General features: G+C 37.7%; 1 long non-coding RNA gene across 1 annotated transcript in view; it reads right to left on the bottom strand.

Annotated features, from left to right (window-relative positions):
* The window catches only part of LOC133233613 (uncharacterized), a 137311-nt gene that overhangs the window by 95603 nt on the left and 17974 nt on the right, over nt 1-23734 (bottom strand). The window contains exons 2-4 of the long non-coding RNA XR_009731781.1: nt 15713-15793; nt 13924-13975; nt 7988-8067 (exon numbers count right to left, since the gene is read on the bottom strand). This is a non-coding gene — a long non-coding RNA (uncharacterized LOC133233613). The remainder of the gene's footprint in view (nt 1-7987; nt 8068-13923; nt 13976-15712; nt 15794-23734) is intronic.

The following is a 23734-nucleotide window of genomic DNA, read 5'->3' as shown; positions in this document are numbered from 1 at the left end:
TGAGACTCAGATTGAGTGAACTTTTGCATGTGCCCTTTAAGAGTGGAATCTCAGTTTCCCACAGTTGTTTGGCTGTCTGAACCCAAGCCCTGCTTAGTTTTCAAAGCCCAACATTTTGGGGGCTCATATTCCTGGTACAGACCCCCAGGCTGTTGAGCCTGAGTGAGGGTCAGACGCCTTGCTCCTCAAGAAAGAACTTTGTAGTTGTGACTTTTCTTCCACTTTTCTGGTTCACAGTACTGGGGATACGGGTCCTGACTAGACCATATCTCCACCCCTCCTACCTATCTTTGGAGAAGGAAATGGCAACCCACTCCAGTATTCTTGCTTGGAGAATCCCATGGACAGAAGAGCCTGGTGGTCTGCCATCGATGGGGTCACACAGAGTTGGACACGACTGAAGTGACTTAGCAGCAGCAGCCTACCTATCTTGTTGTGGCCTTTTCTTTATATGTATTGTTGCGGAACATTTTTTCTGCTAATCTTCAGGTCATTCTCAGAGAAGGTTGCTCTGTAAGTAGTGGCAATGCTGGTGTGCCCATGAGAGGAGGTAAGCTCAGGATATTCTTACTTTATAATCTGGGTTCAGACCCAGAGCCAGAACTTTCTGCTGGGATAGGGAAGAGTGCCATCGCTGATGGAGAAAGGTATATCTCTGAATGCATATGATAAGTAAAAGGGAAAGTGTTAGTGGCTCAGTCATGTCCGACTGCGACCTCAGGGACTGCAGCCTGCCAGGCTCCTCTGTCCATGGAATTCTCCAGACAAAAATATTGAGTGGGTTGACATTTCCTTTTCCAGGGGATCTTTCTGACCCAGGGATTGAACTCGGGTCTCCCACATGGCAGATTCTTTACCATCTGAGAGGTGCTAGGCATGTACAGATGAGTCACTAAAGTTCTGTTTACCCTTCAGATCTCAGTCTAGCCATTGTTCCCTCAGAGAGGGCTCTCTTGATTCTCTGGTGTTAGTTTCATCAGTCTGTTCACATATCCTGTAGACTCTTCTTAAACCGATAAATATTTGTGTTCTCAACTTAATTGTGTGAGCCTTTAAGATATGCTGCAGGCAGTATACCTTATTCTCACTGTCTTAAATATAGTGAGCCCTCATTAAATGTAAATTGGTTACTAGATTAAATAATGACCACTTTACTACCAGACATCAGTGGTAAATAAATAATAATAATTGGATTTATGCTCCCTCTCTCTTTCTCTCTTTTCATTAATACATTCCTTCCATTTATGAGAAGTGTATATACACCTAAATAACCTTAAAACTTTTCTGTAATGGCTTATTTTCTGAACGAAATAAAGCAGATCTATCTTATCTTTCCCAGATTCATTTATGTTGGATTAGCATGCTACCCTCAGCGGTCCTGAGTGCTGCTGGACTACCCTTCATTCATACCAATATTATCATTTTGGTGAGGCTATTAAACAAATAACATAATACTTGGTGAAACAGCTTAAAATTAAGATACAATACAGCCAACATAATTGCAATAAACTGGAAAGATACATGGAGAAGGGGAGTTTCTTATTTACTGGGGCTCTTCCCAAATATAAAGATGCAAATTTCTAAGAGAGAGAAAAAGAATTTAAAACACACACAAAACAGGTCCTACTCAATGAATTATGACTTTTTGGTTATTTCTCCCAAGTAGTTGTGAATGCAGACTGTAAAATATTAATCAGGTTCAGTCTCTATTTATCATGCAGGACAGATGGAAAACTCAGATATAAATGTTATTAGTCTTGATTCAGGTCATTTGGAAAAGTATCTTCTGGAGCTAGCATGCACTGGTCAGAGATTAGAACAAATGTGATTGGACAGTAAAAGCAAAATGATGTCATTGGTTAAGTCATCTGAGACAGGTGGTCTGTAGGCTGCACCTTAATTCCCATACCATCTTCAATCTGTCAGAGAAAATTAATGACTCACTCCAAACAACAAATGACTGTTGTTTGGGGCAACAGAACAAATTCTTTTGCAAGGTCACTACATATGAGCACCACATACTTTATTCATCTCTGACTGAGACAATCAAGAGAGAAATAACAAATTTGAATCTGACATTGCAGTCCTACCACTGTGGCATTAGGAAAGCTAGAGAATCAGGACCTTTTATATAAAGAATATGACATGGTCAAAGTGCTACAAGGGATAAATGATTTAAGAAAAAAAATTTGGTCCTCAGATATATGATTTAGAGATCAGACACATAGGAAAAAGCCCCATCTCTAAAATGTTGACATAGCAGTGGAACCTGCTATAGTATCGAAAATTTATTTTCACAAGAGTCAAGGAATTTAAGAACTATAGCATGTACTGGCACACAAATCTTTTTTTCAGGCATTTTGTCATCTGTCTCAGCACTGTACTCAAATGAGTGGGGAAGCCCAAGTGAGTGAGAAAATTCAAGTTTGCTAGGCTACAAATTGTTGATTTTTTCTTCAGGAACAAATGGACTAATTAACTGACCATGGATTTTCCATCACAAGAGTTCAATCATAGGCCAAAATACCACTTAGTAGAGATTTTAGGTATAGATACAGTCTTTAACATCCCCTTTAAGTCTCATATTTCAGACTACCAAATCATCCTGTACTTCTCCATATCACATTTAGCTCTTATAATTATTTCTTTAACAGCATTCTTCCTGTAAGTACCACAAGGTCAGGAGCTAATTCTACCTTCTCCACTGTGGTGTGCTCAGAGACTAGCACAGCGTCTAACAGATAGTGTTTAATAAAATGCTGTTTATTAACTGACAAGTCTTATAAACCTGAAAAAGAGTGATTGTTTGAATTAAATGTTTTGAAATAAAATTGGCATGTGCTGTGCTGTGCTAAGTTGCTCAGTCGTACCTGACTCTTTGCAACACTATGAATTGTAACCTACCAGGCTTCTCTGTCCATGGGGATTCTCCAGGCAAGAATATTGCAGTGGGTTGCCAAGCCCTCCTCCAGGGGATTTTCCTGACCCAGGGATCGAACCCAGGTCTCCCGCATTGCAGGTGGATTCTTTAACATCTGAGCCACCAGGGAAGCCCAAAATTGGCCTGACTTCCTCCTAAATTTAAATGGAAGGCATTTTAAAGAAAGTTTAGATTATTGTAACTTCTGAAGTTTCAAGTTAAAATATGTGGAGTTTTAAGCTGACTTCATGTTTCATTATTACAGGGAAATAATTATCATGTTAATAATAATAAATATCATTCCTAGTTTCCTAAACCACTCCTAGTAAATATTTGTAGGTATGTGTGTGAAATATATATATATATATAAAACAGAATACATAGAGAATAGAGGCTTCCCAAGTGGAGCTAGTGGTAAAGAACCCACCAGCCAATACAGGAGACATAAGAGATGCAGGTTTGATCCCTGGGTGGTGAAGTTCCCTGGAGGAGGGCATGCCATTCCACTCCAGTATTCTTGCCTGGAGAATCCCATGGACACAGAGCCTGGCGAGCAACAGTCCATAGGGTCACAATCAGTCAGACACAACTGAAGAGACTCGGCATGTACATGCACACATATAGAGAATATATGTAAAAGAATCATATAAAGAGAGGTAAAGCATAAATAATATAAATAGAGGCAGTTGTATCATTCCAAAACTTTTATTTCCCTTGAATTATCATTGAAATGATAAAATTTAGTTAAATATTTTCTTCCAAATAAGTACTGTTGCTACTTCTGTCAAAATTCTTTTGGAAGTTTTAGAAATTTTTGACAAGTACAATAATAAAAATAAAGATGCCACCAAATTAGGTATGATTAATATTGGGAGGAAAAATCATAAAATCTAAAAAGATTCTGCCTTGAGATTACTTCAAAACTGACTTCAATTTCCCATTTTATTTTCATGAAACTAAAAATCAGAACTGTAGAATATAGTGTGATTTATTTCAGAAAGATGACAGGCATTATTTTGCATACTCAAATGAGAGACAACTGACTCACATCAAAAGACTGACAATGAGAAATTTATGAATTTTAACTTAAAATGTGCAAACTTTGAACATACAATTTCTATTATTCTCTTCTTTCACTTTTTTTTTCAAATATCACACTGATAGTATTAATTGTATAAATCAGGGATTTCCCACACCTCTTAATGTCAAGAGCTGCAGACTCAGGGGTTATGGGTGGAATGCCTGCAGGCAGATGTATCTGTAAAACTGAATGCCTTTACAAGGATCATGTATCCACCGGTTTGCTGTAGTTGATACCACTTTCCCTTATTCTACACTAGCCTTCTTACACATGTGCACAGTCTCCCTGGCACTTTCTGAGATCATTTGATTTTTTTGACCCCAGACTTAGACAAACCCCTAAGAAATAACAAAACATTTTTTCCCTTTATTCAATCAAACGTCATGCCTCTTAGATATATGTATAATTATGTGCCTTCATGAAAATAATGCAGTGCTCCAATGATAGTAAAAATACTAATGCAACATAAAAAATTCAGAATAAAACATATATGAATAAATAATAAAATTTAGAAAGATTACACAGTATCTAGGCATATGGCCAGATATTTTTTATGCAATATATTATTCAGTGCTCGAAACTATGAGAAAGGTAATATCATTATCACCATTTTGTAGATGAAAGTACTAATGTTCATCAAAATAAATATCTTACCCGAGGTCAACTAGTAATGGCTAGATTGAAATTCAATAGAAGTGCATTGACCACATATTTGCACTGTTAATCACAGTAATATTTTATGTGTGCGCATGCACCTGTGTGTGTGTGTGTGTGTGTGTGAAGACAGAAAGACAAAGATATTGCATATATGAAAGGGCAACTTTTCCTTTCTTCTCAACAATACAAGAGAAGACTCTACACATGTACATCACCAAATGGTCAACACTGAAATCAGATTGATTATGTTCTTTGCAGCCAAAGATGGAGAAGCTCTATACAGTCAACAAAAACAAGACGGGGAGCTGACTGTGGCTCAGACCATGAACTCCTTATTACCAAATTCAGACTTAAATTGAAGAAAGTAGGGAAAATCACTAAACCATTCAGGTATGACCTAAATCAAATCCCTTATGATTATACAGTGGAAGTGAGAAATAGATTTAAGGGCCTAGATCTGATAGATAGAGTGCCTGATGAACTATGGAATGAGGTTTGTGACATTGTACAGGAGACAGGGATCAAGACCATCCCCATGGAAAAGAAATGCAAAAAAGCAAAATGGCAGCCTAGGGAGGCCTTACAAATAGCTGTGAAAAGAAGAGAAGCGAAAAGCAAAGGAGAAAAGGAAAAATATAAGCATCTGAATGCAGAGTTCCAAAGAATGGCAAGAAGAGATAGGAAAGCCTTCCTCAGTGATCAATGCAAAGAAATAGAGGAAAGCAACAGAATGGGAAAGACTAGAGATCCTCTTCAAGAAAATTAGAGATACCAAGGGGACATTTCATGCAAAGATGGGCTCGATAAAGGACAGAACTTGTGTGGACCTAACAGCAGCAGAAGATATTAAGAAGAGGTGGCAAGAATATACAGAAGAACTGTACAAAAAAGATCTTCACAACCCAGATAATCATGATAGTGTGATCACTGACCTAGAGCCAGATATCCTGGAATGTGAAGTCAAGTGGGCCTTAGAAAGCATCACTATGAACAAAGCTAGTGGAGGTGATGGAATTCCAGTTGAGCTCTTTCAAATCCTGAAAGATGATGCTGTGAAAGTACTGCACTCAATATGCCATCAAATTTGGAAAACTCAGCAGTGGCCACAGGACTGGAAAAGGTCAGTTTTCATTCCAATCCCAAAGAAAGGCAATGCCAAAGAATGCTCAAACTACCACACAATTGCACTCATTTCACATGCTAGTAAAGTAATGCTCAAAATTCTCCAAGCCAGGCTTCAGCAATACGTGAACCGTGAACTTCCAGATGTTCAAGCTGGTTTTAGAAAAGGCAGAGGAACCAGAGATCAAATTGCTAACATCCGCTGAATCATGGAAAAAGCAAGAGAGTTCCAGAAAAACATCTATTTCTGCTCTATTGACTATGCCAAAGCCCTTGACTGTGTGGATCACAATCAACTGGGGAAAATTCTGAAAGAAATGGGAATACCAGACCACCTGATCTGCCTCTTGAGAAATCTGTATGCAGGTCAGGAAGCAACAGTTAGAACTGGACATGGAACAACAGACTGGTTCCAAATAGGAAAAGGAGTACGTCAAGGCTGTATATTGTCACCCTGCTTATTTAACTTCTATGCAGAGTACATCATGAGAAATTCTGGACTGGAAGAAACACAAGCTGGAATCAAGATTGCGGGAGAAACATCAATAACCTCAGATATGCAGATAACACCACCCTTATGGCAGAAAGTGAAGAGGAACTAAAAAGCTTCTTGATGAAAGTGAAAGTGGAGAGTGAAAAAGTTGGCTTAAAGCTCAACATTCAGAAAACGAAGATCATGGCATCCGGTCCCATCACTTCTTGGGAAATAGATGGGGAAACAGTGGAAACAGTGGAAACAGTGTCAGACTTTATTTTTCTGGGCTCCAAAATCACTGCAGATGGTGACTGCAGCCATGAAATTAAAAGACGCTTACTCCTTGGAAGGAACCTAGATAGCATATTCAAAAGCAGAGACATTACTTTGCCAACAAAGGTTCGACTAGTCAAGGCTATGGTTTTTCCTGTGGTCATGTATGGATGTGAGAGTTGGACTGTGAAGAAGGCTGAGTGCCAAAGAATTGATGCTTTTGAACTGTGGTGTTGGAGAAGACTCTTGAGAGTCCCTTGGACTGCAAGGAGATCCAACCAGTCCATTCTGAAGGAGATCAGCCCTGGGATTTCTTTGGAAGGAATGATGCTAAAGCTGAAACTCCAGTACTTTGGCCACCTCATGCGAAGAGTTGACTCATTGGAAAAGACTCTGATGCTGCGAGGGATTGGGGGCAGGAGGAGAAGGGGACGCCAGCGGATGAGATGGCTGGATAACATCACTGACTCGATGGACTTGAGTCTGAGTGAACTCTGGGAGTTTGTGATGGACAGGGAGGCCTGCCGTGCTGTGATTCATGGGGTCGCAAAGAGTCAGACACGACTGAGCGACTGAATTGAACTGAACTGAACTGAACTGAAGAAGGTAGATTTTGACAAAAGTAATACCTTCCAGTTACATTATGCTGAACAGATCACTGGCTGAACAAACTTCAGTGACCATGCAGCCATTTGGCAGAATAAAACCTTCAACATCATTATTATATGGGGTGTCATATTGTATTATAATACACTAAAGTGTCTGTTATCTTTATTGCTTTTTTTTATTGATGTGATGGATACTATAGGACATAATGCCTGAAACCGTAACAAATATAATTTAATATAATGACTTTAAAGAAATAAATTGGAAAAGGTATGAAAAGATAGCAAGAGCTTATTGTATGGCAAGAATTGACTGATATTTTACATGTAGAGTATAACAACAATTTTTATAACATTTTCTATAAGGATGTACTCTAGTTCTTAAGTTGTTTTAGTAATATGAAAACTTCTTATTAACTGAGTAGATTTAATAAGCCAGAACTATAAATTTAGCTGAATATGTACTTTAGTTTTAGCAATACATAGCTTGATTGTACTCATGAAATAGTATGAGTTTCATGTGAGGTAAATCGTACAGACTGACCAAGAGAATAAATACTGGTGTCAAATAACTCCTGTTTGAATTTGGTGGCACCTTTTTTTTCCAACTGTCTGATATTTGAGCTATGAATTAAATTTTTTTAATTCCAACTTTTCCATATCAAGAATAGCACTCTATTGTATGCTGTTAATAGTAACAATCAAATTATATAAAACAAGATAAGCACTTACATGGTAAACACCAGTCATCATAGCTGTTATTAATATTAAAATATAATGATACATATGGTGATACCATTAAAGATATAGAAATGGGAAGAGCACAATGATTAATTTCTATAAATCAGACTTACCACAAACCTTGTCTTCTCTCTGAATATGAATTTGTGATTCCTGGTTGGTCTGATGTGATAAGCATCTGTAGGGTGATTGCCTATTGGATGGATGACAGGTTTAACTGTTAGTTTTGAACGACTAGACTCAGAAACAGTACTAACCACAGTACATTTTTAGAAATAAAGTGAAAAATAATGAGATTATTTTTTGTTTCAGCTCATCCTTCATCTTGTCTCTCTTACTGAATGCATATATAAATCCTAGACATAATAGATGGAGCAGCTATCTGAGAACATCAGTATTTTCTTATCTGGTTTCAACAAAATTTCAGATCTGTAAGTGGACATCAGCACACACAAGAAGCTCTGGAGGAGAAGACATCAAGTCAGGTAGGAGGATTAGGAAAGCGGCCTCATAATACTCAGAAAGAGAAGTGGATAGCTCTCTCTTTCTTCTCACTGTTGTCTCTTGCCCCAGCCCATGATGACTCATGAGGGCTTAACACTATGGGGGAGGATAAATATTCTCTCTAAAAAAATGGAACCATGAACCCAAGATGTGGGGAGTATATTGACTGCTTTTATGTCTCTGTGATTCCACTGTTTGGCTCCAGACATGATCACATTCAAAGGAAATGAGTGGAAGAACAGGGCAAATAAAATCCCATATTGCAAGTCCGAGGATTCCTGGGGAATCAGAAAGTATTAATGAGATTATAGAGAGGGAGAATATTGGGAAATAATTCTTATAAATGAGCTTATGAACTACTGAACTCACCACTGAGCTGTGCATATATACTTTTGATCCTAAACAGTATATCATAGACTTTTTGAAAACAAGTAAGATATAGATCACTGTCTAGATCTCAGACTGGCCACTGGGTAGCACACACATGTGGCAGATACGAAGAGCATTGTAAAGGCTTTGAAGTAGAACTGATGCTGTAAACACAATCAAAAGAAGGCCAAACTGGAACTTTTCGTCCGAGTGGCATTGAATGTTTTTCCTGCTAAAACAAAAATGTAAATATTTCTAATAAAATTTTAAGAGACTCAGTGTCTCATAAAGCAAAATGTCCATGATACAATCCAAAATTACTTGGATATGAAGAATCAGGGAAATCTAAATATGCATGGAAAAAAGACAATCAACATATACCAACACCAAGTTGACAGAGATACCAGGACTTGTTTGACAAAGACTTTAATGAAGCTGTTTTTTTCTTTTTAAATCTTACAAAAAATAAAGACAGAAACTCTTGAAATGAATGAAAAGATGGAAACATACTACTAAGAAACAGAAGCTACACAGAAAATCAAATTGAAATTTTCTAACTGAAACAATAACCAAACTTTTAAAATATCATTTGATGGGCTCAATAATCAGATCTGAGAGAGTAAAGAGTAGATAAAACTCTAATACAATTATGTAAAGTTTAAAAATAAAATAAAATTTTTAAAAAATAAAATAAAATAAAACAGATCAACAGAAATTATGCATTTTCTTTAACAGAGAGAAAGAATTTTTTAAAATATTTAAATGCCAATCCAGTAGAAAGCTCTTCTAGTAGACAGGTTACTATCCCTGGTTCTTCTGACAGTATTAGTCTGGACCAATATTTAACTAATGCCAGGCTTTCCTCTCCAAGGGCATGCGGTATAGCTAGAATAGTGTAGGCTCACTTGTACGTATTTTCTGCTGTTTTCCCATCATCCAATTGTGTGATTTATGATTCTGCTACTGCTGCTGCTAAGTCATTTTAGTCGTGTCTGACTCTGTGTGACACCATAGATGGCAGCCCACCAGGCTCCCCTGTCCCTGGGATTCTCCAGGCAAGAGTACTGGAGTGGGGTGCCATTGCTTTCTCTGGATTTCTGATTCTAAGTTTTAAATAATTTGTAAGTGTTCAGTTTCTACACAACTTTATCACCTGCTAAGAATTTAAAAATCACATTCTCTGCTCAGCTGTTAATGCTAGGATCCATATTAGTTTTATAAGCATTTCCCTGTTTTAAACAGCTTTGTTTAGGCTTATGGCTTACGAAATTCATTTACGTTTGTTCATAAGAAATGTAAGAGTGGAATGTTAATAAATGTCAGTATAGCTCTGTAGTGTCAAGAATTTAAAAATTTAAAAATAGATTGGTTAAAAAATGCTTAAGATTTGAAAAAACTGGAAACTACTATCTTAAAAAAAAGAAAAAGAATAGAAAGTAGAAATAGAAAACAAAAATAATAAAGGAAATCAATGAACCTAAAAACTGATTAATAAGATTGATAAAATCCTAGCAAGACACACAAAGAAAAAAATACAGAAGACATAAATTCCCAATGTGGAGAATTAGAGAAAGAATATCACTACAGAGCATGTAGACATTAAAATGGCCATTATGGAATACTATAAACAACTCTACACACATAAATTCAACAACTTAGATAAAATGGACCAATTTCTTGAAAACTTAACTACCAAAAATAATCTAAAATTAAATAAATAATCCGAATAGTTTTAGAACTACTAAAGAAATTGAATCAATAGTTTAAAATCTTCTTTTAAAGAAATCTACAGGTCTGGGTTGTTTTGCTGATGACTTTTGCCAAACATATAAGGAAAAAATAACATCAATCCTATAAAACATCTTCCTGAAAATAGAAGAGTAGAGAACACTTTCTAACTCATTTTCTGAACTCCAGCATTAATCTGACACCACAAGTGGGCAGACAGGATAAGAAGAAACAACTACCTACCAATATTCCTCACGAGTAAAGAAGCAAAAAAATCTTCAGCAAAATATTCACAAATTAAATCTAGCAATATATTAAAAGCACAATAAACAACAACTAAGTGGAGAATTATAGTTAGAATGCAAAGCAAAGTTAAAATCGCTTACTCCTGTCCAACTCTTTGCCCGCCACCACCCCCACCCCCCAATGGGCTATAGAGTCCATGGAATTCTCTTGGCCAGAATACTGGAGTGGGTAGCCTTTCCCTTCTCCAGGGGATCTTCCCAACCCAGGGATCGAACCCAGGTCTCACACATTGCAGGCGGATTCTTTACCAGCTGAATGACAAGGGAAGCCCAAGAGTACTGGAGTGGGTAGCCTATCCCTTCTCCAGCAGAGCTTCTTGACCCAGTAATTGAACCAGGGTCTCCTGCACTGCAGGCGAATTCTTTACCATCTGAACTATGAGGTATGCAAAGGCTGGCTTAGTATTTGAAAATCAATCTATATAATCTCTCACATTAATAGAAAAAAAATAATTATCATTTCATGTAGAAAAAGCATTTGACAAAATTCAAAATTTATTCCTAATAAAAACTCTCAGCTAATTCAGAATAAAAAGGAATTTCTTCTATCTTATTTTTAAAAGTATTTAGAAACCTTCAGTGAATATCTTATTTAAAGATGAAAAACTGAATGATTTGCCTCTAACATTGTGAACAAGATAAGGATGTTGGTTTTCACCACTCCTATTCAACATCTTATTAGAAGTCCTAATCAGTGAAGTAAGCTACCAAATAGAAATTAAAGGTATATGGATTGAAAAGGAAGAAATAAGATTTTTCCTACTTATTAATAACATGATTGTCTATGTAAAAAATCAAAATAAATCTATTTTGAAACTCCTAGAACTAATTTGTGAGTAAAGTAAAATCACATAAAACAAGGAAAATACACAATATATTTCTATATATCACCAATTGGAAATTGGAACAATTACAAACCAAAATTTAAAAATAATAGTATGTATAATATCTCCAAAAAATGAAATTATTAAATATGAATATAAAAACATCTGAATTCTGAAAAGTGAAACTGATGAAAAATTAGAGATAGCATAAATAAATGAAGAGGTCTATGGTAATTATTATATTTTAAAATTATTTTAAAATTATAAATTTCTGACAATGTAAAGCACTAGTTTGAATGTGGAACAACTGACACTCTCATTCATTATGAAAATGCAAAATGAAACATTTTGAAAACAGTTTGACAGTTTCTTACAAAGTGAAATACGGATATATTTACCATATGACTCAGAATTCCCACTCCTAAGTATTTGCCCTAGTATAATGAAAACATATGTTTACATAAAAACTTTTTTTCACAGACGTTTTCAACAGCTCTACTTATAACCCTCCAAAACTGAGAATAACCCAATGCCCTTTAGTAGGTTAATGATTAAACAAACTGTGGTACTTTTATGCAATGAACTCAACAGTAAAAATGAACAAACTCAATACATAGAGTGTTTTGAATAAATCTCAAAAACATTATGGTGAGTGAATTAAGCCAGTCTCAAAATGTTGTGTACTGTACAATTCAATTTTTATGATATTCTCAAAAAGGCATCTGTAGTGACAGAGAACAATTTATTGGGTGCCAAAGTTTAGAAGTAGGGGTAGGGTATTACTACAAACGGGTAGCAAGAGGGAGATTTGGGGAGTCACAGAGCTCTTCGTGTAATTTGTGTAAACACTACCTTGCTGTTGTAGTGTTCACACAAATTTATAAAATTCACAGAGCTATACCTCCCAAAAGGCAATTTTACTGCATGTTAATTCTTAAAATTAAGTGAAATTAAAATACAGTTCAACAGAAGCTACTTGTATTCAGGATAATTCTCAGCCTAAAATAATAGGGAGCTAAACTAATATTGCCTTAACCAAAAATGCTTTATTTCTCATATATAAGAAGTCTCCAAATAGGCATAAAAATGATTAGCTGCTTGGAAATGCTGTCAGTACACGGGTACTTTGTATTTGCAGGTCATTCTCCTTAGCCTGTTGACTTCTCATCCTTCTGCTAACGTTGCCCCTTGACTAAAATATGGCCACACTGGCGCCAGGTATTAAGCTCTTGCTTAAGGCTGAAAGATGTGGTTAAGAAGAAAGTCATATCTGCCCTTGAGACCACCCACTCCAGCAAACTTCTCTTTACATTTTATTGGCCAAAATTGAATCATTCACCCACCACTACCTTGACTGTGTATCCAGTCACTAGTGAAGAATTCAGTTGTTGTTGCTATTTAGTCACTAAGTTGTATCTGACTCCCTGGTGATTCCATGGACTGTAGTTCACCAGGCTCCTCTGTCCTTGCAATTCTCCAGGCAAAAATACAGAGGGCATTGCCATTCCTTCTCCAGGGGATCTTCCTGAGCCAGGGATCAAACCTGCATCTCCTGCACTGCCAGATGGGTTCTTTACTACTGAGCCACCAGGGAAGCCCCCTGGAGAATTTAGCAATTACCTTAATTCTACAAATCATGATTAATCTCCAGGGGCTGGAGTAGAGGCCTACTGCCTGAAAATTAAGCAAAATGTACAAGAAACTATCTGTTTCCACTAATTAAGAGTATGACCTAAAAATGTCTTGTCTATTATTTCCACATGATATATGAAATTTTTTGAAGAAATTTTTAAAGTATATTCTTTTTCTCTAATTAAAACAACCATTTCAGATTTCACCACACTACTCTAATATATCCAGCCTATATGATAAAAATGCATTTCAGATAAGATTAAATTTATTTGTCTTCAAAGACTTTAAAAAATACATTAAAAAGTGTACATGAATATATACATAGAGCAACTACTGCTTTGAATATCTACAGAATATCTACTGCTACAAATATCTAACAGAAATGTTAACAGCCAAAATGTTTTCATTCTATGCACAAATCTTTCAAAACATTTTCTTTCATACAGTTTTCCAACTACTTTAAGAAAGAGTATTTTCTTCAGAATTGCTTAAGTACCGCATGATAACAGGGCATTGTCAAGTAAAGCATATTTGAGGAAGGCAACAAAGAGGTGAGGATATATTCTTACAAAGTTCACATTTCCTTTTTATTTTAAAAGTCTGCATTGTTTTGATGCAGCCTTTGCTCTCATTTTCATCATTTATGCTCTGAGCAAAATTTCCAACCAGAGAAGAGACATTTGGTACCTTGGGTTGTTTGTCCTTTTATAGCCTTGCTGATCTTTGCTTCTGGCAGCTCCTTACATTTTGTGGTTTCCCATGGAGTATGCAAAACACAAAGAAAGGTGTATTTTAGTCTAAGGTGGTGTCAAAGAACAATATCAAGTGTTCATGTAAGCATCTGCCAGTGCATTAGCATTTTAAAAAGCTCAGATGGAAATCCAAATGCAATTCAAGCTCTTTCTTAAGGTCTTATATAAGCCATCTTGCTAACCTAATGGTACATTAAAAAAAATACTAAGGTCTACTGAGCAGTGTGCAGGTAGATCAAATATAAACCACTAACTACATGCTGTACCAGCTATAAAATACAGGTACAGTGTCTGGTTACCTTCCCCTTAGGGAGAAAGAGGAAGCAGTTGTTCTGTCAGGGGAGTGTGTAATTTCCTTGGTTCTATCTCATCACAACAAAAATTTGGAGCGACGGACGTTAAAGCCCTCAGACAGATGGTGCCACGGTTCTTGGACACATCAGTGTTACAGCTCTCAGACAGATCAGTGTTACAGCTCTGTTTTATTTAGAAAATAAAGGAAAATACATCCTCGAGGCATGAGGGCATGCCGACCCAAAGGACACTAAGAGGAGAGAGAGAGAGAGAGCCCTTTGGCTCCCCTTTTTATATGTTTTTTTCTCCTCCCTCCCTGGGCCTGCCCTATGTAAATTGGGCTAGCCAGGAGTGCTGTTTTTTCTACTTGGGGTCCTCACTCCAGCCTCGGAGCTTCCTTTGTTTTATTTTTGCAGGCTTTTCCCTTCCTTGTCTTTTAGCCACTGCCATTCTGGACTCCTTTTTCCTACTCTAACTACATAACAGTTCTAAGCAATTTCTGTCCACTTCAGAAGATGACAAGTTTCTTTGAAGATGGCAACCTATTAAAAGTAAGATGGATATGACTGTGAAATTTCACTCATCATTTAGAAGAAGCCAAACAAAGTAAAATCTCCTTCTTCCCACTCTCAGTCCAATTTCTGGCACTTGGTTGAAGCATTCTGTGACGAGAGAATGAGGACGATTCTCTGAGTGCACACACCCAAAGAAAACTGTACTAACCACCATGTTCAATGAATAGATTTATCCAGGTAATATCATTTCAAGAATCTAATCCAATACCATAGGTTAGGTTTTGTTTACAAAATATATTTTGTAAAATTATAAAATTGTCTGTTTCTGTGAAAAGTACAATAGTTTATTTGAATGTGTAATTCACTAAGTTGTAAGATAAGTTTTAAAATTCCCAGCACTTCCTTTTACTCTTAGAAAATTAATTTAAATTCAGCTTCATCAAGAAAATAGCATCTATCAGATATAAACTCCCATAAATTGATTACACTTTATTCTTACCTACAATTGCTTTCACTGAACTTTACCTCTAAGGCTTCTGCCTCAAAGGAGTTGTGGGGAAGAGATATTAACATGCAAGACAAAGAATCCCTCTTCTAATACTCAACTTCCACTGGGATTTTATTTAATGTTTTATATAACTGATACTACCTCTCTGGTAAACTTCTTCTAACTCCCACCAATCAAATGTTGCCCTTTGAAAACACAGTATTAATTTGACATTATTACTGTATTCTCTTTATTTCTTTTACTCCCAAATTCCTGCAATGAATGATGAATGTAAGAGAAAATACTTTTCTCTTTATATTATTCATTATAAACAATCTTCTTTACTGTTAAGTGTGTGCATGTGTGCACATGTACATACACACACACACAAACACACACACAAACACACACACACACATACACCTTACCCATGTCACTCTTCAGTACAGGTCAGTGCTCCATGTAATAGTCACTTGGAGACCTACACTCTTTCCATCTTGTGAAACAATCTTGGAGGAGAAAGAGAGATTAATCCTGTGGTTTTACATGACTTTCTCATTTTAGTGCTTCCTAAAGTGGTGGCTCTGATGGTTAAGAATCACCCTGCAATGCAGGAGACCTGGGTTTTATCTCTGGGTTGGGGAGGAATGGCAACCCACTCCAGTACTATTGCCTGGAAAATCCCATGGATGGAAGAGCCTGGGAGGCTTCAGTCCATGGGGTTGCAAAGAGTCAGACACGACTGAGCAACTTCACTTTCTTTTCTTTTGGGAAGATTCCTTGGTAAAGAGAATGGCTACCCACTCCAGTATTCTTGCCTGGAGGATCCCAGGTGGGCTATAGTCCATGGGGTCACAAAGAGTTGGACATAATTGAGTGACTAACACTTCCTCATTTTATATGTCAGCAATGCAATGTTAAGTGTGGAGAGATAATAACCCTGTGTACGAGACTGCAAAAGAGACACCGATGTATAGATCAGTCTTATGGACTCTGTGGGAGAGGGAGAGGGTGGGGAGATTTGGGAGAATAGCATTGAAACATGTATAATATCATGTATGAAACGAGTCGCCAGTCCAGGTTCGATGCGTGGTACTGGATGCTTGGGGCTGGTGCACTGGGACGACCCAGAGGGAGGGTAGGGGAGGGAGGAGGGAGGAGGGTTCAGGATGGGGAACGCGGGTATACCTGCGGTGGATTCATTTCGATATTTGGCAAAACTAGTACAATATTGTAAAGTTTAAAAATAAAATAAAATTTAAAAAAAAAAGAGGCTGTAGAATAAAGGGAAGAAGCACAAGAGCCCTGCTAGTTGTTATAACTAAACATAAGGTTCACCTCCTCTGGAAAGCATATTTAAAGCCCCAGATCTACCTGTCCCAGAGTTCAAACCCAGGCTCTACCACTTACTAGGTGTATAACCTTGAGCAAATTAGTTATCATATCTGAAATTCATTGTATTTATCTGTAATGTTAGTTAAGTAACAGCACCTACCTCAAAGGATTACCCTACAAATTAAATGGATTACTATCCATAGGGTATTTTGAAAGTACAGATCACATAATAAGCCAAGTCAAAAGGTTAGACTTTATTTTTCCATATTTTCCCCTAGATTATAAATTCCTTAAGTACTGGCACTATGAAAACCTTAACAGTGCCTGACAAACAGTGTTTGCTTAATACAGGCACATCAAATGCGTAGCATATATGAGTGAGTGAATGAGTGACAGTCGCTCAGTTGTGCCCGATTCTGTGACCCCAGGAATGGTAGCCTGGGGTCTTCCTCTATCTATGGAATTCTCCAGGCAAGAATACTGGAGTGGGTTGCCATATCCAAAATCTCATGTAATATACATATACACAATATATTAGAGAAGAAAATGGCAACCCACTCCAGAATTCTTGCCTGGAAAATTCCATGGACAGAGGAGCCTGGCTTGCTGCAGTCCTTGGGGTTGCAAACAGTCAGACATGACTTATCGACTGAACAATGATACTGTATATATATGATGTACATATATATAAGCTCATATAATGGTTTCATGAGTTCTGTAAGATAAATATTTTAATCTCCATTTAAATAGATGAGGGAAAGGAGGTTAAAAGAAATCATATAATCTACCCAAAGTCATACAACTAATTAGAATTCAAATCCAGGCCTCTCTTTCTGTAGTGTTCTTTTCCATTACTGCACACCATCTAGAAGTGGGTAAGCCAATTTACCTACTATACGACCATGGCAGCATTTATTACATAGCTAAAATTATTTTTTGTGTGAATCTTCTCCAATTCTGCCAATTATTCAATTAGCAGGCAACATGCTATATTTAATTAATGGTCAGTGTTAGCAACATGGATTAAAATGGGATCAAAGAACAAATTGAATTAGAGGGAGAGCCAATTAATTTTTAAACAATTGAATATCTTTGATGAGGGAAGACTCATGATGACTCCAAGGTTTGTAGCTTAGCCATTAACTAAGATTTAGAGCATTGCAAAAAGAGAAAGTTGGGGAAGAAAGCTGTCTAGGGGGGCTTGTCAAGTAAGCAGCAGGACAAATAGACCAGTGATCCAAAGGAGAGGTCTGCCCCAGATACAGGTGTAGGATGCAGCGTCATATAGATAGACTAAAAAACATAGACGAAAGTGAGTTCACTCAGAGATTTAAATGAGACTTTTTTAGGTGTATGAAAGTTCAGGTAGCATGCAAGCAAACTGAACTAATAGTAACCTAACATCTCGCACTTTTTCCAATGTATCCCATAGTTCTAATGTATTCCTGGATATAATTATTTTATCTACTCTCCAACTTATCATTTCTTCAGTTGGTTAATGATATTAAGATATTAATTAAAAAAGGAAACCATTAGACTAAGGTGGTTCTAATGCATTAGTAGCCTGTGTAAGGAAACCAAACTCTAACCTAGAGTCAATTCAAGTAAACATATTTGTATCTGAGAAGATAAATTTATGAACAACCAATCACAAACAGAAAACTAGGCTTTCCCAATTAAGTTATCAACTTGAGTTACAGTCAAACAATTTTCTTGCTTCACTACCACATAGGCTCTTCAAAAGTGTTGCCTCTGAGTCCTGTCAGCAAAAAGCTTCTAACCACATTCGGTTTGCATGCATGATAAGACACTTAAGTTGTGTTCCACTGTTTGTGACCCCATGAACTGTAGCCCACCAGGCTTCTCTGTCTATGGGATTCTTCATGCAAGAATACTGGAGTAGGTTCCAGTCCCTTCTCCAGAGGATCTTCCCAACCCAGGGATTGAACCCGTGTCTCTCATATCTCCTGCAATGGTAGAGAGGTTTTTTACCACTAGCACCACCTGGGAAGCTTTTGGTTTGGCGCTGCTCAATTCAAGTTGACGCTTGCTAAAAATTCTTGAAAAATTAAATGTGCCTCAGTTTATTTTTCAACAGAAGAAAATGTACAGCACAAATGCAATATACCACATTGCATTTTAAAAACTGACCTTGATTACTGTCTTCTAAAATGAAAGATTTCAACTTGAAGAAGTTTCTAGCAACTTATAAATGAAGAATGAATGGGAGTCAATAAAGTATCAGTGAATAGAAAACCCAATTTTAGAATAAGACACCAATGCTATTTGGACACAAATGACCACCTATCCTAAATGGAAATAATTTTGTTTGTCCAGGATCTATTCTTTCTTCTGGTAAAAGTATCACAGTTTTGATTTAAGGAAATAACTTTTACCTATGGAGTACAGCCTTTTAAGATTGTAAACCAAGGAGTTTAATTCTCTTCTGACCAATGGGTGCATGGATGATCCCAGTTTGGTGAGTAAACTCTGGTTATCTCTCAAAATTAAAAGAAATTTGTTCAGAAAATATATCTATTACACTCTCCACATATCAGACTCATTCTAAAAATAAAATATCAACTTGTGCTTCCAGAAAACTATTTGATTTTGAATGTATGCTTTACTTTCCTATGTACTAGAGTATTCTATACTAATCACAGGAAATATAGATCACAAAATGGAGTATTTGTCCTTCATTAACATTATTAAATCTGCATATCTGAGGTTATTGATATTTCTCCCGGCAATCTTGATTCCAGCTTGTGCTTCTTCCAGCCCAGTGTTTCTCACGATATACTTGGCATATAAGTTAAATAAGCAAGGTGACAATATACAACCTTGACGTACTCCTTTTCCTATTTGGAACCAGTCTGTTGTTCCATGCCCAATTCTAACTGTTGCTTCCTGACCTACATATAGGTTTCTCAAGAGGCAAGTCAGGTGGTCTGGTGTTCCCATCTCTTTCAGAATTTTCCACAGTGTATTGTGATCCACACAGTCAAAGGTTTTGGCATAGTCAATAAAGCAGAAATAGATATTTTTCTGGAACTCTCTTCCTTTTTCCATGATCCAGAGGATATTGGCAATTTGATCTCTGGTTCCTCTGCCTTTTCTAAAACCAGCTTGAACATCTGGAAGTTCACGGCTCACGTATTGCTGAAGCAAGGCTTGGAGAATTTTGAGTATTACTTTACTAGCATGTGAGATGAGTGCAATTGTGTGGTAGTTTGAACATTCTTTGGCACTGCCTTTCTTTGGGATTGGAATGGAAACTGACCTTTTCTAGCCCTGTGGCCACTGCTGAGTGTTCCAAATTTGCTGGCATATTGAGTACAGCACTTTCACAGCATCCTCTAAAAGTTGGCTTATAGCTCAGCATTCAGAAAACTAAGATCATGGCATCTGGTCCCACCACTTCATGGGAAATAGATGAGGAAACAGTGGAAACTGTCAAATTTTATTTTTCTAGGCTCCAAAATCACTGCAGATGGTGATTGCAGCCATGAAATTAAAAGACAGTTACTCCTTGGAAGGAAAGTTATGACCAACCTAGACAGCATATTCAAAAGCAGAGACATTACTTTGCCAACAAAGGTTTGTCTAGTCAAGGCTTGATTTTTCCAGTGGTCATGTGCGGATGTGACAGCTGGACTATAAAGAGAGCTGAGCACCGAAGAATTGATGCTTTTGAACTGCGGTGTTAGAGAAGACTCTTGAGAGTCCCTTGGACTGCAAGGAGATCCAACCAGTCCATTCTAAAGGAGATCAGTTCTGGGTGTTCATTGGAAGGACTGATGCTAAAGCTGAAACTCCAGTACTTTGGCCACCTCATGTGAAGAGTTGACTCATTGGAAAAGACTATGATGCTAGAAGGGATTGGGGGCAAGAGGAGAAGGGGATGACCAAGGATGAGATGGCTGGATGGCATCACTGACTCGATGGACGTGAGTTTGAGTAAACTCCGGGAGATGATGATGGACAGGGAGGCCTGGTGTACTGCGATTCATGGGGTCACAAAGAGTCGGACACAACTGAGCAACTGAACTGAACTGAACTGAACATTATTAAAGAGGAAATTTTACTTCATTTTTACCACAAATATCTAGACAAAAATATTGAATTTAAGAAAAATAAAAACTTAATAGCCTACAAACAATGATTGTTTAAAAATAATACTTAAAATATTAGGTGTTGTATAGCATCATAAATAGGGAAGACTTTCCGAAACATATAACTAGCTCACAACCCATATCTCTCTCTCACCTGCTATTTTGGTAGAAGAGATATAATTATCATTAGAAACAGTTTAAGTATTCCTTCTTTAAATTCACCTGGATATGGTCTCCTGAGAGGAAATGTAGAGACCTTGAAGCTGCGGAGGGGATCAAGCACCCTAAGGATATCGGCACTGCAGTTATCGTTTCTGTGGTTTTGGAGACCGTACTTGGAACTGGGGCATCAAGTATGCCCAAGTCGCTGAATCCCAAGTCGCTGCTCTGAGCTATAGATTCACAGCACTTGCAGGTAGAGTTTACTTCTCTTCTGGCCTCAGGTGTTTCCGCCCCTCTACAGCTTTTGCACCAGAACCTGACCCCTGACTCCTCTGCTCCAAAAGAGCCCCAGCACTTTGGGGGCAAGGCATAAAGGAGAATTTGGGTTTACTTGACAGGCGGTATGAGCCACACTTCCTAAGAAAGTGTGTGAGACAAGGAGCCTCAGGCACCTGAAGCACCTAGGTATGTGTCATCCCAGGAACTCTTGGAACACCCGGTAGTCTTGCAAGATCCCAAGCAATCACCCTTCCTCTGGGAAGAGTGGTTGACCGCAGCCCCCGCGGGATTGATTTTGCCTCTCTCGGAGCCTCAGAGCATCAGCCTCTGGGATTGTGCTCACCCTGCCCTTCCACAGGACCTGCACTTCCTTCTCCAACACACCAAAGCCACACAGCACACCGCGCTGGCTGCTTCTGTGGGTTCCTGTCTGCCTTCCTGGGAAGTCCCGCAATCCACCTGCCCATAGGCCGCAGCTCCACCCTCAGTCATTAAAGATGTTAAAAAAAGAACTTTTCCTAATGAAGCGGTTTAGCGGAAGGGCCCAAGTCCCCATAGCAGGGTGCTGGCAGACGGCTGGGTTAGAAAGAGAGAGCAATGTCTTGAGACTGTTCTTCAGCAGAAAGGCTTGAGGAGCAGTCTCCTGAGGCAAATTCTAGATGCCTCACAACTGCCTGGAGGAACGACTGCCCTCAAAGATAAAGGAACCCTGAGCTCAGCTTGCTGCAGGCTTTGACCTTGCCAGACATAGCCCTGGTCTTCTAGGAGCCTGTACCTGTATCCTACTGCTTCGGCCTGGTGTCCTGGACTTCCGGAAAACAGCAGACTCCGGTAGGTGCAGTGCAGTTCCCTCCGTAAGCAGGGCCTCAGTTGTTACTGCCCTTCACCTCTTCTGGGACAAGAGTCCCACTTCTCGCTCTTTGCCAGCCCCCAGGACAAATTAGAGCCACCGTGTGACTCTCATTCTTGGGTCCTTTGAGTCCAGAAAGTGTCTGCAAGGATGCGTCCCCGCTTGCTAGGTGCCCCGAGCCAGACTTCAGAATGACTTCAGAGTCACACAAGGTCTCGTCCAGCAGGTGTTCCTTGGTTCTGTCAGTAAGTAGCTTCCTGCTTGGAGTTTCTGGGTGATAGACCTAGTTAATGCAGTTGTATGGAAATCTCTTTGACATGATCTCGCGAGATAGACCAGGTTCAAGGAAGGATGGGAAGGCATAGAAACCTATATCAAGGTGACACAGGCCGCCGGAATGAATGAGTGAACATCTAACTTGCTGAGATTATTATTCGTGTGGAATGGGAAAGGAGGATGAGGGGGAAGGTTCCTAAGATTTATAGCCAAAATAATAATTAATATAGTATTATTAAAACATTTGTTTATATATGTAAATTAGATAATATAAAAAGATACTCATGAATCACACCTCTGTATAAAAAGTAGACAAACATAAACAACCATAATTTCATCACTATTATAATAAGCATTGACGTAATTACTTTTTTTTAAGCTTTCATAGTTGTAGCAGCAGCAACAAAACATCCCTCTATCCAAAAGTTTCTCTATCAAAAAATAAAAATAAAAATTTCCTGGCCTATCTATTTAGATTTAATTTCATAATCTAGCTAGCCATTTTAGATTAATTATAGGTTGAATAAAATAACCAATAGTTAAGAATGAGATATTTGCACTTGAAGATCTGGGGAACGTAAAGAAAAATAGCCTAACAGTAGAGAGAGGGGTGGCAGATATACCAGATCATCAGTCCTCACTGTCGGTACCCAAGGCACAAGTCTATTGTCTCTCACTCTGAGTCCAGCTGACTGACTGACTGAGTCAGTCACCAGTTGTTAGGAAAAGTGGAAAATTAGGATAGGAAAATTGTTACTCTCCCTGCTCTTAGTAATCAACAAATTCCAAGAACAGAAGACAATCAAATGGAAATTAAACCAGTCCTCACATAACTTACTAAATGAGGCCTCACAGAACTTACTAAATGAGGATTGTTCCAAGAAATAATCTTATAATGGTTTTCTGTAAAATGTCTAAACTTAGCTTTAGACAGAAGAATTTTTCTTAAATCTCTCTATTCCTTTGTCTTTTTTATTCCCTCTTCTTGCCTTGTTTTCCCCTTTGTACCCAATATGTATATTATTGTCTCTTACAAGCAGTCAGATTCATTTCTCAGGGGAAATAAAATGATATCTAACATTTTATAAACCTTCTTCCCATTTCTTTTAGCTTTTTAATTCTGAATGATACTGGGGATTATTTATATCCTTAGAATATCTTTAATTTTTAAAAATATATAGAACAGTACCTAGAAGAAAATAAAAATTACCGTAAAGATTTATCCATTTTTAATAACTTTTCTTTTGGAGCACAGTTGTTTATTTTTAATTCACTTTCTTATTACTCAGAGTTATATTATTATATACCTCAGGCTTTATTTTCTGGTATATATCCATTTTTAGCATGTTCTTCAGTATGAGTTTATATGGTTAAGTGAGTCCAGTATTTTTAGCTTGTCATTATTAGAATTCATGGCCTCTGTTTTGATCTTTGTT

Source organism: Bos javanicus, chromosome 20 (assembly GCF_032452875.1).
Source record: "Bos javanicus breed banteng chromosome 20, ARS-OSU_banteng_1.0, whole genome shotgun sequence".
In the NCBI taxonomy this organism is placed as follows: Eukaryota; Metazoa; Chordata; class Mammalia; order Artiodactyla; family Bovidae; genus Bos; species Bos javanicus.
This window is presented reverse-complemented; position numbering and strand designations above follow the sequence as displayed.